Source organism: Fukomys damarensis, unplaced genomic scaffold (genome assembly GCF_012274545.1).
Source record: "Fukomys damarensis isolate Sample0158 unplaced genomic scaffold, DMR_v1.0_HiC HiC_scaffold_27, whole genome shotgun sequence".
Taxonomy (NCBI): Eukaryota; Metazoa; Chordata; class Mammalia; order Rodentia; family Bathyergidae; genus Fukomys; species Fukomys damarensis.
In genome coordinates this window covers 40,079,614-40,096,875 of record NW_022900939.1, presented here as the reverse complement: position 1 = coordinate 40,096,875, position 17,262 = coordinate 40,079,614, and the positions used below count along the sequence as shown (strand labels likewise).

Here is a 17,262-nt window from a genome sequence, read left to right as displayed (position 1 = left end):
GCCATCATTTCCTAAAAGGATCTTTGTCCTTTCCATGCACCCTTGTTACGTGACTTGTTTCTCCATTGGATCACTATTATCCAAGTGACTATGCTTGTTGGTTAATCGTAGCTGTAACCCATGTTGTACCCATGAATGTTTTGCTCTATCAAACTCCCCTAAAAAGTGGGGTTCTTTGGTTACCCATTCGGGACCCCTTCTGCTTCCTAGGAGCTCTTCTATCAATAAGTATCTTCCTACTCTTAACCTCTGCTGTCCCTTGAATTCATTCTTTGATTCTAGAGAACTCAAATTCAGCATATCAGACATATAACAGGTTGGGAGATATAATATTTTCATATTTTATCTCTTATATAAATAATAAGAGAAGATACACAAATAATAATGAGAAAAAATGAAATAATGAAAAAATGCTGCAAAAATAAATCCAGGATGTTCATTTTGACAAAATAGGTATAAGTGTAGAACTAGGTATACTCATTGTGTCTATGCACATTTTGTCTATTATTTTTGGAATTTAGGAATATTTAAAAGAATTAGTCATGGTAGACTTATAATTATTGCTTAAATCATTTAAGAGATTTTAATTAGGACTTTAATCAATGTTTAACTATTGAAGGAAATTCAATTTTCATAGTTTTGATAATTAGGTGTAAGTGTAAAGACATTGGACACTAAATAAAATTAAAATGATGGCAAGGTTCCTTTTAAAGCAGAAAAACCCTGCCTACATATTAAATTATTAAATAATATGATCATTAAATTAATATTATCATTGGTTTAACCCAATCATTTAATTCCAACACTAGGAAATAAGTCCCAGAGGCAAAGTAGGGATTCTGTTATCAGTAACTGGGTAGTGTTCACAGCCAGCCCTTGGATATGAAGAAATCTAGGTGCTGGGCTCATAGTCTGTTAGGGTTTCTATTTAGATGTTCTCCCAAAGCCTCATGTGCTGCTAGGTGGGGCTTTAGGAGCATGCGGGCATGGTACTCTTCTATGGATTAGTCCACCCATGAGTTTATAGCTAAATGAGATGCGAGAGAGAACAAAGCCTGATCTGAGAAGGTCCGTCCCTGAAGGCGTAGGTCTCCCCGCTCCCTCCTCTCCTCTCTCTCTCTCTCTCTCTCTCTCTCCACTTCCTGTCTGCCGTGTGGTCAGCAATCTTTCCGTGCTATGCCCTTCTGGCGTTCTGTCCTGTCTTGGAGCCAGCCCGCTGTGGACCGAAGTCTCTATAGACTGTGAGTGAGAATTAACCTCTCCTCCTTTGCTGTGTGGGTGGGAGGTATTGCGTCTCAGCCATGCGAGAGTAACTAAAACACAGGCAGAGAAGAGCCACGTGGTACTGTGATTTCGGCCATGAAGCTGCGGTTGGTGAGACCGGGGCAGCTTGGTTTTCATAAACTGTCATTTTGGTCTCTTCCTGAAGACGTGGTAATGAGGCCAGGCTCACTACCTTTTCATGGGTTAGTTTATTTCTCGGTTCTCATTTATCTGGATGTGGAACGTAATCCACATGGATGAGGGGAGAGAAGAGGCGAATGCTAAGGCTCAACCAGCAGGCCACGTGACGAGATCTCAAGGACCATTCCCAAAGCTGCCCTGGGTGTTCTACACAGACAGCTCTTCACTTTGGACCCTAAATTTCATGTTTGACCTATCATCCCAACAGTCTTGACTCACTTTTTCCTTGAGTTGCTAAGATTTTCTGCAGCTTGCATTGAATAACATGAACATTCTTCATTTTTCTTTGCTATTTTTGTGGGAAAACCATTCTTTCCTCCACTGTGAGGAAACTGGCAAATGGCCTATATCTAATATTCCTAGCCTCATTCTTACAGTTTTCTCCTTAGAACTAGCCTCAAGGGGTCTGGTGTGGTAGCACACACCTGTAATCCCAGCACTTGGGAGGCTGAGGCAAGAGGATTGCCACTAGTTCAAGGCCTGCCTGGGCTATATAATGAGTTCAAGGATGGCATGACCTACCCAGTGAGACCCTGTCTCCAGAAAAGAAAAGAAAAGAAAATAACTAGCCTCAAGGGTTAATTATCATTTTCTAGTAATAGGGCTATGTAGTCAAGTAACTTCAGAATCTACTATATTAAACAATCTACTATATTAAAAATATTAAAATATTTTTGTATTTGGCCAATGAAATTTTTTTTAAATGGTTACCTGTAAGCACAGTGCTCTGCAGATAACATTCTGGAATCATAGCTACTTCTAACATCTTTCTTATCCCCAGTGCTCCAAAGTTTGGCTGAGGTCAAAGAATATCAGTAAACAAAAAGTAAAAATAACAAACAGGATAAAAAAGGTCCATCATTTGGTTGGTAGTGAATAATAGATAAAGCAAAACAAAGCCCCACCCCCCAAATGCCTTATCTTCAGTACAAAATTAAATGCAGAAACATAAACAATAAAAACTTGGTCTAAAGTAGCAAAGTAACCCAGCTTTGCCAGTGACTTTGTCATTTATGAATCCTGTGAGCATCTTGGGGTCAGGACCTGCTCCAATGCTCACACGCTTCAATAAAAAAAAATAGTGTCTTGAAGATTAAATAAGGTTGCACAATGTACAATGGTTAACACAGTGCCTATTACATGGTAAATGCTTAATAGGAGATCATCTTCTGGGATTTTTAAGAGGATCATGATTTGAAATATCCTCTTTTGATACAATGAAGGTCCTTCACCAAATAAAATTTATTCAGATCTTTACACTGAAGAACACATCCATTTCATTAAATCCAGTTTATTTGTATTAAAATGGTACAGTGGGTAAACTTCCCAAAATGCCTAGGTGAATCCTAATTTTAGATGTTTACTGTGATTTCATTAAAGAAAAATGCTTTGGAAAGTCAAGCTATGCCTAGGAAGGACTGATTGCAGGTCAAAGGGCTTCTGATGTGGCCAAGTTGGGGAGAACACGGTACAGGACAGGTGGAGGCCAGCGGAGAACTGACTGGTGACTGAGGGCTGTGCTAAGGACGGGGCGCTGAGAAACGCGGGAGTAATCGCACATTTGCAGCGAGGATGGTGACCGCCGAGGGAACTAGATCGCTGGACTCTGTGTTTTCTGACTTATGCAGCCCTTCTCTGAAGCCGACATCATAGGAGACTTAATCATATTCCGAAGTTGGCTTGAGGAGTGGGAGTCAAAATGAGTGAAATGACTTCTAATGAGGACGTGTTTGGTATGTAAGAGTCACATTTGAAAAATGCAGTGAATGTTTACATTTTTAAAAGTTACTGCAGTAAAAGAGTAAAAATCTCCCTCAAAATACCAACCCCTTGCACACTTCGAACACACTTCTCCCATCCTGCTTTCCATTTCTGAAGCGGCTCTGGAAATCCTGTGTTATGTGTGTCTTTAGTTTCTCTGCCTTTCCTGCCTTGATGCCCTGAATTGATTCAAAATATTTAACTTTCACGGTCGTTTTGACTTTGGGAAAGAGCGACAAGCGGCACGGCGATGCCAGATCAGGTGGGTAAGATGGGTGAGGAGACACCGTAATGTTTTCATGAACCTGCTTTTCTTTTGGACGGCGCACAGCAGCAGCATTCACTATTTTTTGGTCACCCCTCAAAAGACACTTACAAAAGTGGACTCCCAGAACTGCTTCAGAAAGTGACAAGGACAAGAGCGTGTGTTGGAAGCAGGGTTGGGGGAGCATTTTGAGAGGTCTTAATGGCCATGTGCCTTTTACTATAATAACCTTTTAAAATGTTTAAACATCAACCAAATATTTTGATCTCCCCATGTATCTTGTACAAGATGCTTTGCAAATATTATCTCACCTCAGGCCAAGATCCATGGAGTCTTAATGAACAGCGGTCCCAGTCACAGACCACGGACCCAATCTTCCAAGAAATCTTACTTTCTGTCTCTTCCAGATATACACGGAGGTGACTTTTTACCACCTTTATGATACTGAGACCTTACCACCACTCTTGCACGTGAATACTGCAGCGTTCCTCTCAGTGGCCCACAGTGACCTTTCCTTTGACTTTGTCTCTTTCTCTTGTCTGCACTCAACTCCTGCAGTGTTGGCCTCTGAAACTCCTCGAACATGCCAGGAATGCCCTCTCTTCTGGCAGCTGCTGTAGTCATTCCTTGCTTGGAATGCGCTTCTCCAGAGGGCCCCCTGCTGGCTCCTTGCCATCCCCAGGTCGGTTCTCAGATATTATTTCTCAACAAGAACTCTTGGACCATCCAAGTTAATCCCACGTCCTACCCTTGCTCAAGACCCCTTCCTACCCCTTGCACCTTGTTTCACACATCCAGTTTTCATAATACTTGCATTTGATTTCTAAAATCCCATATGATTTACTCATCACGTTAATGCTTCTTGTCTGTCACATAGAGAGAGAATCTTTGTTTTGTTCACGGACACATTCTGAGTGTCTAGAAAATGTACTAGATACACAGTAGGTGCCAAGTGAATGCTCATATAATGAATGAAAGACTTACCTGACTTGAGGTTCACGATCCTTCCACTGTGTGATCCGGCCAATCAGATACTCTAGTCAAGAACACTCTTTAACTTCCTAGATGACTAATAACACTTCTCCACTTCTAATTTTGTTTCCAAAGATAATCAGTACCTTTCTGACAAATTGATATAGAGAAGAGTCTTTGAATAGAACAGCCAATCCTAGTAGACCTCAAAGGAGCATCTTTCCAGGGACGTTTTTCTGTTGAGAATCTCAGGTCCTAGTTTATGAGAAGTGGACATAATTCATGGCATCCAATACCTCATAGCTATAAGCCATTGAAATGTACCAAGTTTTCAATGTTGTATTTCAACAAAAGTTTTCTGACCCAAAATAACATTGAAAATTGTTTCTGTTCAATATTTTGTTTAGATTTTTTTGTTTGGTGAGTATAATTTTTTTGTTTTATTTTTTGAGACAAGGTCTCCCTTTGTAGTTCAGACTGACCTTGAATTCACTGTGTAGTCCAGATTGGCCTCTCACTAACAGCAATCCTCCTGCCTCAACCTCCTAAGTGCTAGGATTACAGGCGTACACCACCATGCTTGGCTGGTGAATATAATTATCATGGGTATCAGTAACTGATTTGTTTCCAGGATCAGTTCTTTTCTTTGCACATTTCATGCAGATAAGAAAATTACTGACACCCAAAGGTTACAAGCTACAGGAAAATGGTTGCTTGTTCCAACAGACTAGTGTCTTAGTCAAGTGAGAAGCAGGGACAAGGTAAGAGAAGGGCTCTTTCACCACTCTATGCCCCCTGTCACCACTGTCCTAGTGTTAAAAGCAACAAGATTCCATTGTCTTGCTGTCAGGGGCTACAAGGGAAAATCTAGTCACTCCCAACAAGACCAGCAAAAGCTCTTAAATTACGCTTTTATTTTTCCATGGTCTTCTTCAAGAAGAAAAGGGGCAAATGTCAAGGAACTCTTGCAAAATACTGAAACTATGTAGGCAACTTTAGTAGATATCTGCTGCTTTTCCCCCTGCTCTATATCTCTTCTTTTGGACAAGAGTGTAAAGATGTCCTCCGGCCTGGCTAATTAGCATATCCTCTCTTCCTGGACACAGATATTGGTCCCGTTGTGGACCTATAATCCAAGTAAAGATGGCATCCATTTGTCAGACTAATAGATTGGGATGGCGCGTGACCTTTTTTCTGGAATGTTGGTTACAAAGGGATATAAGGTTGGAGGCCATCTTCTCCAGTACATGAAATGACGGTCGTCTGAATGGGGAGCAAGATGTCACTGAGGGAAGAAACATAAGAAGGCGAAAGGAAAGAAAATCATTATTTCAACTTCTACAACTGGCTGTAGCTGAAAAGTTAGCCGATTCCTTGAGATTTCCCAATTACACAGGCTGCACAAATCCTCCCACCCTGTTCTGTTTTATTATTGTGTAAGTACTTAGTCTGGCATTTTTTTTAAAAAGTACTTTTTTGGCACATGTCTGCAGTACATAATGATTATATTCACTGTGGGTAGTCGGTACATGTACATAACATTTAATTCTTTTTTAAAAAAAAACTGGTTTTCTTTCTCTTACAACTGAAAGAGATCAACTAATAAAACAGTGTTGCACAAATAGAATCACCTCAGTTGTCCTGGATCTTTTTCAATCAGAACTAGAATTTATGTGTAAAATAATGATTGGATACTCTAAAATCATAGAGGAAGATCAGTATATTCTTTTTTCCCACCTTTTTCCTTTCTTCTGTTCCCTCTCAGCCTGTCTTTCTTCCAAAAGACCAAATTCACTTACATGTACGATAAAGGCAAAAGGGAAACATTATGAGCAGACATTCACTGTCAACAGTTTCAACCAAAAATTTTATAATTATTCTTCAGTTATCCAGAAAGCTCTTTAATGCAGTATTCACATCCCCTGGTTTTTATTTCTCCTTGGTTGACAAATTTTCTTAGTAAATGGAGTGACTTTTTTTTTTCCTTTTGCCACTTTTCACTTACTAGTTGCAGACCTGATCAAATTATTTAACCTTTTTGAAAATTAGTGTCATTATCTGTGAGAATTATGATCTGTACTCGCAATGCTCCCAAAGAATAAGAATGTAAGTGGTAGTTATTTTTATATTATCCTTATCACATTACCTTTGCCTACTTATTTTAGAATCAGGAAGGAGAATGGCATAAAAAGATGTTCTTACTCAGTCTTTAAGAATAGCTAAGGAAAATAGGACATTGCTAAGTAAGCAAGAAAATCTGTGTCTCTGTTTCATGCCTGCATTAGCAATAATGTGAATAGCAAACAAATTAAATTTCTTTTATGGTAGACTCCATGTTTTCTATTCTTGTGGCGACGATCTTCTATTTTTCTTCTATTTTATAGATTCTATCCCAAAGATAAATGCAGTGAGGCGTATCGGCAGAAGTGATGAAAGTCCTAAGGGAGAGCCATTCTGTACTCGCAGATTCAGCGGGCCTGTCTTACTGGGTCTGCTGCACATTTGACTGCAGATTCTGCCCCTGAAGGTAGTTTTTTTGCCAAGCACAGTAACGGCCTCCACTGCGGTGGCATCACCTCCGTTAATAAAGATACATCTTTTCAGTGGCCTGGAACTTTGAAATGTGCAGCCAGTAAGGCTGGGAGGGAGCTGAGCAAAACAGAAGAAGGGAACAGGGCATGACAGGTGCTTTGTCAGCTTTTCTTAGGCCAAGCTGTGGGGATTTTTTCTTTCCTTTCAGTGACTCATTAAATGCTCATGCCTGTGGCGATGGGGATCCTTAAAAATGACTAAATGTCTTAAAGTACAGAGTTTTTCATAACCGCACAGTATGGTTTTGAATTAATCTTATATTTTTTCTCCTATTGGGTACCAATACCAAATAATTTCTTAGGTTGCTCATGCTCAAGGATTTAAAAGTACTTTATGGGCTTTATCTCATTTTACCCTCTCAAGGAAACAGGAATGGAGACAGAGTTTGAAAGCATCTTTCTCTTTGTTTTGAGATTGTAAAATTCAGGCTTCATGAGTTCAAATATTGCGCCAAAGGTCACAACCCCACTAAGTGATGTACCTGGGTCAGAATCTGAAATGTACTGCACTAGCTCTTCATTCTACCACATTTTAGGAGTCACTTTGTTTGTCACTCATTTATTTGTCTTAAAGGACTGAATTTGAATATCTTCTTTGTGCTAAGAAAGCCTTATTTTTCAGGTGAGCAGAACACCTTTGTTTTCATTTTAGGCAAGGGGAAACAATTTACTTTTCTTCCATACCTATCTCCTACAGACACAGGCTCCCCTCACTATCTTTAAATAAGCAGAAGAGGGTTTGGGAGTTATCAATAGCTGCCTATTCGCTTTCCATCTCCACGACAAACAGTTCAGATTAACAACTTACAAGGAAGAAAAGTTTCCTTTGACTCACGGTTTCAGAAGTTTCAATCCATGACCGTTTGGCCTTTGGGTGTGTGGTGAGACAGAAGATCCTGCCAGAGAGTGAGTGGTAGAGCAAACTTACTCAACTTGTGGTAGCTGAAAAACAGAGAACCAGGACAGCATTGGTGTCCAAGTATCCCCTTCCAGGGATGTCTCCAAGGAGCTAACTTCCTCTCACTAGGCCACACCTCTTAAAGGTTCCACCTCCTGCCAACAGCACCACAAGCTGGTGACCAAGCCCTTAACACTTAGGCATTTGGAGGACATTCAAGATCCAAATGACAGCATCTGGTTTACAGTGCTCTCACCCCACTTCCTTAGTGTCTGTGATCCCCATGTGAGTAAAACAGTGTAGAGGCCAAGAATGTGCAGCCTCATCACGTTCTTAGGGTGAGTGTTCTAGAGTAGCTGTGAATGGGGAAATTCTATGAAACTTCTCCTGTCCTACACTATCGGGGACTGGTAATGTGGGTGCGAAAATGCCAGTTCTATGCTCGCATTATTGCTTTATTCCTCTATTTAGGTAGTGATAAAAGCTATCTAGGATAGCATGCTACACTGGAACATCTGAAAAGAATTTTCTCCACTAAGGATGATGGATTGAAAATAGGAGAATTGGTAATGTTTTTCATAACGCAGGATCTGTGCAATGTTCTCCACACATTCACCTTGTTTTTACCTTTTTATTTTTCCTGGTGCAGGGCCTTTCTTTTTTTGTTTGAGATTCATCTAATTTCTCTCCCTGTCACCACTGAATATCATTAGCTATTCCTAAAAAGTAGCTACATCTCAGTTCAACCAAGTGTGCTCGTTACAGCTCTATTTTTACTAACAGAGTTCATGTGGAAATTACAAGTCCCCCAAAACAAAGGATAATGTAAAAATGGTGACAAACTCAGCGAGGTAATTTAGCATATGTGTAGCTGAATTTTCCAAAAGACAGAAGAGGGAGAATGAACCAGAAGGAGTATCTGTAGAAATAACCGCAATAAAACCTCCAAAGGGGAACATTCACAAAGCACCACCAAATCCTGGCAGATTCGTGTCATAAGCTAAAAAGGCTAAGAAGCAAAGACAACATCGAGGAAAATAATGGTTGGGAATCATTGGTAACATGAAAGTGGCCTTCATTAAGGAACATACTCTGTTGCTTAACTATGGGCCTTGACCATACGTGCTTGTCAAGATTTTGCAAGCATTAGGACCCGTGACTGTATGTGCCCCCATTCTCTGGAATGAGCGACTTAGTGAGTGTTATTGTATCTAGATGTTCCCCCAGAGTCTCATGAGCTTGTAGGAGGGGCTTTTGTGGGAGATGGCTGGATCTAGGGTGCGTGATAACTAAATGGGTTTAGCATAGTTCTGGTTATGGATAATGGAAGCCCCACTCTTGGTGTGGGGGCACCAGTCAATAGGCTTATAGCCTTGAAAGATATAAAGGGGGGACAGCCTTTCTGTAGATGCTGCTTTGCTATCTCTCGCTTGCTTTGCCATGGACTATTTCCCCTCTGCCATGCCACCCTGCATTGGCATCGCTCCTGTCAAAAGCTGGATACCTGAAAATGAGTGACTTTTTTGGACCTAAAAGGAATTGAGGTGGTAAGGCAAACTACCCTCTCCCCAAGATTTGGATCAGTAAAAGCGTCCAGAGGTACAGTTGAGTTCTAGCAGTGACACTGGAAAGGGAATCCCGAATAAATTGCAGGAGGCTGAGCTTGGCCTAGGGTGACAGTGAGGTGGTAACCAGAACTACATTCACACAACGGCTGACACGCACATTGGCTTTCCCACCAGGAACCCTGCCACAGCCTCATGGCAAAAATCCAGGAGCGATCAACTCATAGGAAGGGAGAAGTGTAATTGTTTTAAAATACTACTTACTTCAATTCAAAGAAGGCACAAAAGGTGCCTTAATCCACTTAGGCTGCTATAACTGCATGCTACAAATTGAGAGACTTACACAACAGAAATTTGTTTTCTCACGTTCTAGCAGGTAGAAATCTGTGACCAGGGTGCCAGTAAGGTCGGGTTATGGTGAAGTCCCTTTCCTGGCTTGCACATGGCCACCTTTTCTGTGGTGTCTCCACAGGGTAGAGAGAGGAGAGAGCCCACTCTCTGGTGTCTCTTCTTGTAGAGGCAGTGATCCTACTCTCAGGGCCTCTGTGAAAATTATGTCTTTTAGGCCTTGCTGGCAAATATCACATTAGGTTCAGCATTTGAATCCGTGGGCCTGAAGGCTTAGTCCATTGCAGTAAGAAAGAAAAAAGTGTGGGTCTAATCAGTATTTAAAATGACCCTGTAAAAAGAGAAGAAGAAGTACTTGAAACTAGGCCTGGACTCAAGTAACGATTCCTTTTTTCTATGAAATGTGACAATGACTCTTCCGTCACTGCCCAAGGGTTAAGTGAGGTTAGAGTATCAAGTGGCGGCCAGAGTGCCAGATATAGTAGGTAGCTGGTAAGCCCTTAATAACTACTCCTTAGCATAGATATAATTTGTTTACAACTCGACTGTGATGGTTCAGCTGCAAAGTACTGACTCAGACTGCTGTTATTTTATTTTCCAGCACCCTACGTTTTCTAAATTCGGGTAAGCCTGATAATGATTGCTCTCTTCTGCCAACCCAGTTCAATGATTTCCTTTCATGGTGCTCAGAAGTGTACTCACATGTCATCAGCTAAAGTCAGTCTGTTAGGGAGCCGGGGCACACGTGCCTGAGTCACTCTAAGTTTTGAGGAGTGGCCTAATTATTGCCTTTGACTCTTGCCTGTCACAGAATAGGAATGACAGCAGCAGTCCCTTCCATGGGTTCCTTTGTTGGTGCAGGCTTCATGGCGAAGAGCCTGGAACAAAACTGGGCAGAAGCAACAAGTATCTGCAGGAAAAAAAAAAAAAGGATAAAATAACTGGACTGTTTTCTTATTGGCTCAAATACTTTGTCTGAGATCAATTCTGAAATCGTACAACTGATGGTTCAGGTGTCACAATACAGTATTTGTTTAGATAGGATACTGGTGCATTTAATCATGTTTGAGGCTCCTCAACTTAGGGTTCGTAAGAAATCTAAGGGAGTTAACAAGAGTGAAAACAGGCATTACCATCAGGGCCACTATGAAAAGGCACTGTATGCAAGTGGTTGATGAGGAAGGATGACGTCATTTTGACTAAACTCTTAAAGTCTTTTGACATTTTGAAGCTAAGAATTCATAAAAGGTCATGGGATCAAAAATTAATTCTAAATAAAGGTTGGATCATGCATTTTTAAGGCAGGTCCGCCTTATATAACACAGAATGTGTACTGTGACCAAGAGAAGCTGCCAGTGCTGTGGAACGGAATGTTTGAAAAGGAAAAATCCTTTGTGTTTTGTTTATTCAGAAATATTTATGATGCTCTATCTCCTCCTGACTCCCCATGGTTTCTCCAGAGCAGCACGTCAGTGAGATTTTTCTTTTTCTTTGCCAGTTGTCTACTCATTCCTACATGTTTGAAGAAGCCATATTTCCAATTTTAAAAAAATCAAGAGAAACATACATTTTCAACAACAGAGACCAGATTCATGCAGTGGCTGTAAAGAGCAGGAAGGTGCGCCTCCACCTCGTTTCCGAGGGATCCTGAGCCCCCACCGCCAGGCGCCCTCTGAGGAGAGCAGGATGACTCTGAGTTACAGAGTGCAGGTTACAGCCCCATTCCTGGCCCCCAAGTCCAAGATGTCAGCTGCATGCAAGAGTGCCTCAGTTTTCATGGATTTAAAACAGGGATACTGACAATAGTTGAGAACGACAGTGAAAACCAAAAGATACAGTACATAAAAGTTTTCTGATTAGTAGGGCTTTATAAGAGTTGAGTTAACATTCATAATGCTGTAAAACCTTCAAAAAGTCTTGGGCAATATTAATAATTAAATAGCCAAAACTTCCTGAATACCTCTGCTCTAAAAACCTTAGGCATATTATTTCAATTAATCATCCTAATTGCTCTGTGCAACACGTACTGTTATCATTCCTGTTTTTAGGTGCCAAATCTAATACACACTAAGGTTAGGTAATTTCACCAGGGTCATGCGGCCAGTAAGTAATAAATATTAGGATTAAACCCAAACAGTTCAGCTCCCAAGCCAATAATCTCTTTTAGCTATCTCCAGGAATCTGATAGATTTCCATGGTAGAGAAAAGAATATGAAAAGTATAAATTTATCCACTGAGTAGAAAAATCAGCTCTCTGTACCGTCTGAAAGTTTTAGTGATGACTTCCGGCACCTATAGAGTGGGTTGTTTGCTGTTCTTGATTTGTTTCATGGCAATGGTGGTGTTGGGGACAGAACCTAGGGCCTCATGAGTACGGAGCAAGAGCGGTGGCCCAGCACGTCATACCTCTGCAGAGTTCTTAGAAAAACCTCTCCAGTGTATGTCTTCATTGTGGCCACATTTTTGTCCCTTGGGGTAACAGGCCTACCTGCATCATTTTATTTCCCTTCCACATTTAGACTAGGAGGGTCCTCTCATTCCCGCAGAAGTAACCTCAGGTGTGAGTGAACTCCAGCGATGTACTCTGGGATAAAACAGGTGCTAAGCAAACACATCAAAGCCTTTGATCTTCTGTAGAGAAACTATCTCTATAATTACCAACTCTTTGTTAAGAACTTCAGTTCTTCTCAAACAAGAGGGATCATATGCCAAAGCAAACATTGATTTCTGTCTGAATTCCACAGTTTCTAATTTCCCTTGTTAGTGCTTTGATGTTTACGTATAGATTTTCTAAAAATAGCATAGAAAATTTATATTGCTCAAAATGGGTTCTATTATAATTATATAGCTTTTAATAATTGAAGGTTGGATAGACAATTGTTTTTATGCTCATTTATTTTACTTTTAAAAAATTGACATGTATTTCTTATTAATAATTTGTTACTTTTAAATTAAGTGGCCTAAATATTGCTCATGAGTTTCACTACCCACAAACATTTAGTCCAAAACCAAGGAGAAGATACGGCTGCTATTATTGTTATTATTGTTTGAATAGCTAGCTATCATCATACAGTTTCTGTGTAAGCTTTAGGCACTGTCTCAAGTGCTGTACATGTGTAACTTAATCTGTACAACTCTATGTCATTGGTCTGGCAGAAGGCTACCCGGGATTCCTTGCAATTTCCACTGTCCCCTTTCCCTATGGTACAGAAGGTTTAGCAAGATGTATGGCAACCTTCAAAAGTAGATGTGGCCATTGCCTAAGTTCTGGCCAATGTAGGGTGGGTATAAGTAATGTGGGATCTTCGAGACTGCACCTGTAGAGGAGATGAAGACACATTCCTCTTCCTCTTACCTACTCTCACCCATGAGCATGCAGACACCATGGTGGAGACTGGAGTAGCCATCGTGATACGGAAGCCACTTTTTGACAGCTGGGGCTCAAATCCAGTAACTTACAGGGTGAGCTAGGAGGAAGGCCCTATGAGGAAGAGGAAGGAGACGACATGAGTGTTTTCACATCTGTGACAGCTCCGGCCCTGCAGCAGGTACAGTCGAGTTTGGCTGGTGTCTCACAGTCGGTCCTACGGGCTGCTGTCTCCACAGGCCGATGAGGATCATCCTCCGAAGACCGAGGGGAGGAGTAGGTGGTGCTCTTGAAAGCCAAGCTGCGGTGTGACCTTCCCTGCTGTAGTCTTTCTGGCCTTAGGCCTCCCTGGCTGCCTGGAAATCGTCAGAGGCAGCATTTGATGGAGCAGCATTTAGAGATACTGCTTTGTCCCCTGGCTCCTCTTTCTCTCAGCTTTTTGACAGTAAGAGTAGATAACCCCCGGGATTAGAAAGGTGTGATGCCTCCCGCTGGAGGACTCCAGCCGTCTCAAGCTGACCCCTTGCTCTCCGGACCCACCGGCTGACCTAAATTCCATTTCGGAACAGAGGCATTTCCTCTCACTCATGACCCTTGAGTGTGTGTCTTCACTTCCCTGGGTTTAATAGTCCTTAGGTGTGAAGAGTCTCGAGCTGAATGAAGGCTGAGCTCATTCACAGAAATAGGCTTCTGAGGTTGGCCCTTCTCGATAGCACTGCAAATGAGGTCACAGACCATATATTTTCTTGAACACTTCCCTACTTTTCACTGCCCCACTTACTTAAATAATGGGAAGCTTTATGTATCATGCCTGGGTCCAAGAAACCATGAAAAGGAAATGTCTCATTAGGAAAGGTGACTCGTATTTGCTTACCCTGTGACTAAGGCATAAAAGCAATCCCATCTTTTAGAAAGTGGACTTGTCCCAGGGAGGACAACAAGATACATCTGAGCCCCACATTTCTTGCCTTTGCATCAGAAGGAATATTTCCTAACTTCTAACTTTATAAATGTTATTCTGGGAAGGGGGTGTTAATGGCCATCACTGGCAAAGAATGCAATATAATTCAGAATATGCTTCGCGTGAATTATCACGCCGATAGAGCTCTGTGCTTGGCAAATTGCTCTCACAGTCAAGGCCCCTGCCCAATGTGGGTGAGACATGATGAATAAAATATGACCCCTGCTCAGAAGGGGCCCATAATCTAGGGCAGAAAACAGATACATGCATAAATAATTCTAACTCAAGGCAGACCCCAACACAAGCTTTATTAGAGGCACAGAGGAAATTCTAGAAGAACAGCAGAGGAGAGTTACATCCCATTGGGCTGTACATGCATGTTTCTTGGAGAAAGCAAGGACTTGTCATGCCTGGTACCAATAGCAAAGCTAATTACTCACTTTACTCCTTTTGATTTGCACAATAAACATAGGAAGACGCAGGAAATGTAGGACATTTTGGATGCATGTGGGAGAAGTTATGCTGCTGTGAATTGCACGTGGGAGAAGCAGTTGAATTTAGGTTGTTGCCTGTTGGAGACTGGGTCTGATGGCTTTTTACTCGGGACATCTCATAGTGTGTATTTTAAAATAAGCATACCCAACACACATCCCCGATCAGGAAAGCTCCTTCTCAATGTTTTTCATGATATGGTAACCAACAAATTGAAAAAAGAAGGAACCACTTTTTATTATGTGAAATTGCCATCTTTGTAGATGAGCATTCATTGAATATTGACAACTTAACATCGTTGAATAGATGTATTGGGCAGCATCCTCTGAGCACAGTCTTGATCAGATTGAGTTTTCAAAGGGCTCGGTATAGGATGCAGTCAAGTGTGAAGGCCAGCTGGGACGGAGCCCTGATCGAGTGGTCTTGCTGAGAGGTAGACGGTAACCAGTGCACTGGAGCGGGGGGGCTTCTCCGGGGCAGATTCCATATCGCTGGTGATGTGTACAAGCCGGAGCTGGCTCTCAAGAAAGGGCTCCTCAGAGCATGAGGGAGAGGGTGGGCCCAGGAAAGAAAGAGGAGCCGCGAGCGTCATCCCGAGTGTCGAATCAGTAACCCGTGTACTTGAATTCACTAAGATAGGGATAGGGTGAAACAAACAAACAAGCAAACAGGGTGGTTTTAGCAGTTCAAGGTTACGAAAGGGGCACATACGAAGAATCATCTGATAATGTCAGTGGTTCACGTTCCAGCAGCTTTTCCTCCAGTCTTCTTCCCTTGATGGACACCTAAGCAGGGAAAATTCACAACCTGGAGAGGCCACTCAGCAAAGATTCTGAAGGCACTGGGAGGCTTGACTGCTACCTACCTAGGTGTGGTTTCCAAGGATACAGAGATCCCGGATGTTCCCTCTGCCCTCCCACTTCTGACCTAAATGGTCAGCACCTTTCTCATTTGCATACTGCAGGGCAAGATGTGCCTCGGCCAATCATAAAGATATCATCCTTTAAAAAATGGGTTCTGTGTGGGCGTGGTCGAGCTTGCCTGCAGTCCCAGCACTAGGGAGGAGGCTGAGACAGGAGGATTGCCCTGAGCTCTGCCCCAGCTTGGGCCACATACTGAACTATGATTAACCTCTGCCCGACCTGTCAATATTTATTTGTGGTGAGAGCACTTACAGTCTACTCTCGCGGCGATTCTCAAATACAGAGTCCATGGTTAACTAGAGCCACCATGTTCTACCGCGCCAGTCTCTTCAGTGTTTGGAGGTTGGGAAAACTGGGGGTCTGCACGCAGAAGCATGAAGTTAGACCCACACCGTGTGCAAACATTGGTTCAAAAAAGTGAGATCTGAAACCGTGAAACCGCTTGAAGGAAACAGAACTTCTAGTTTCTAATGGGTTCAGGCTTCGTTTTGGATCATGACTGTATGTCTAAGAATTTTTATGGAACTTGCATTGTGTACTTTTTGATATTTTCCGTACAATGAGTATAGGTCCTTAGTATTCTAGTTAAAGCATCAGAACGTTTTAAAAAGCAAAGGTTATGAGTTAGCGGTTACCTAGCTTCAAAATTGCTGTATCGTTCAAATCACTTTTTCTCAATCCTGGCAAACGGAAGGGAAGAAGAAGGAAGAGAGGAGGGAAGGAGGAGAAGAGGAGGAAGAGAAGGCAAGGAAAAAGTGAGGAATGGAGCGGAGGGCCGGAGAAAGGGGAGGGAAAGGGAAAAAAGTGCAAAGGCGGAGGAGGGAGGGGAAAGGGGAGGAGGAGGAGAAGGGAGGAAGGAACAGGAGTAAGGAGGAAAGGAGGGAAAGGGGAGGAGAAGGTGAGAGGAGGAGGAGGAGACAGAGGAGGAGGAGGAGGAGACAGGAGAGCAGGAAGGAGAGCCAAGGCCTGGGGTCTGGCCACACGTGAATACCAGCTCCGCCCGGCTTGCGGACGGCCGGTCGCGGGCGCCCTCTGGCGGACAGGGCCAGTGGCGTCCTCCCTCCCTCCCTCCCGCGCCCCGCAGCCCCCGCGTCTCTGAGCCCCAAACCCCACCAGCGCCGAGGGCGGACTGGCACCCCCTTGGAGGACTCCCCGTCAGAGGCGCGGATGGCCGCGCAGGGCAGAGTTCTACCCTCAGCTTGGTCGCCGGGGGCGGCCTCCGCACTGCTCAGAGAGGGACCTGGGTCGGCTCTGGACCGCAGTCATCAGCGAGGGGTGTGGATGCGAATCTTGCGGACTTGGTCAGCGCTCGATTAATTCATTTAATTCATCGGGTGAGGACAGCGGTGAGGACACAGGAGGCTGCCGTGGAAACGCGGCCCGGCCCCCAGGGGCAGAGTCCAGGCCGACTCCGGGTTTGACCAGAGGGCCGAAGGAACACGGCCTCTTCGGTTCTCCAGAGAGCTCCTCCCCGACCTGCTGTCTCCCCTGCTGTGTCTGCTCCTATTTGCCTCTTCCCGGCTCCCCACGTTCTCAGACAGAGGCAGGGCCCAGGCTTGTTTGGGTCCTTAAGCCTGAAGGGCACCCAAGGAGTAGCTCTTGGGCTTTCAGACAATGGTCATTGGAATTCACCCTCTATTCTTTTTGTCTGTTTG

The 17,262-nt window shown here is 43.0% G+C and overlaps 1 long non-coding RNA gene across 2 annotated transcripts; it reads right to left on the bottom strand.

Moving 5' to 3' along the window:
- Positions 1-5,388: 5,388 nt before the first annotated feature.
- LOC104857775 lies at positions 5,389-10,768 on the bottom strand. 2 transcript variants are annotated; one of them, XR_778966.1, is made up of 3 exons: positions 10,567-10,768; positions 7,889-7,995; positions 5,389-5,747 (listed from the first exon to the last, which is right to left on the bottom strand). It is a non-coding gene; the product is annotated as an uncharacterized LOC104857775 (long non-coding RNA). The 2 variants fall into 2 exon arrangements; XR_778965.1 differs by lacking the exon at positions 10,567-10,768 and adding an exon at positions 8,088-8,245.
- Between the last annotated feature and the right edge of the window lie 6,494 nt (positions 10,769-17,262).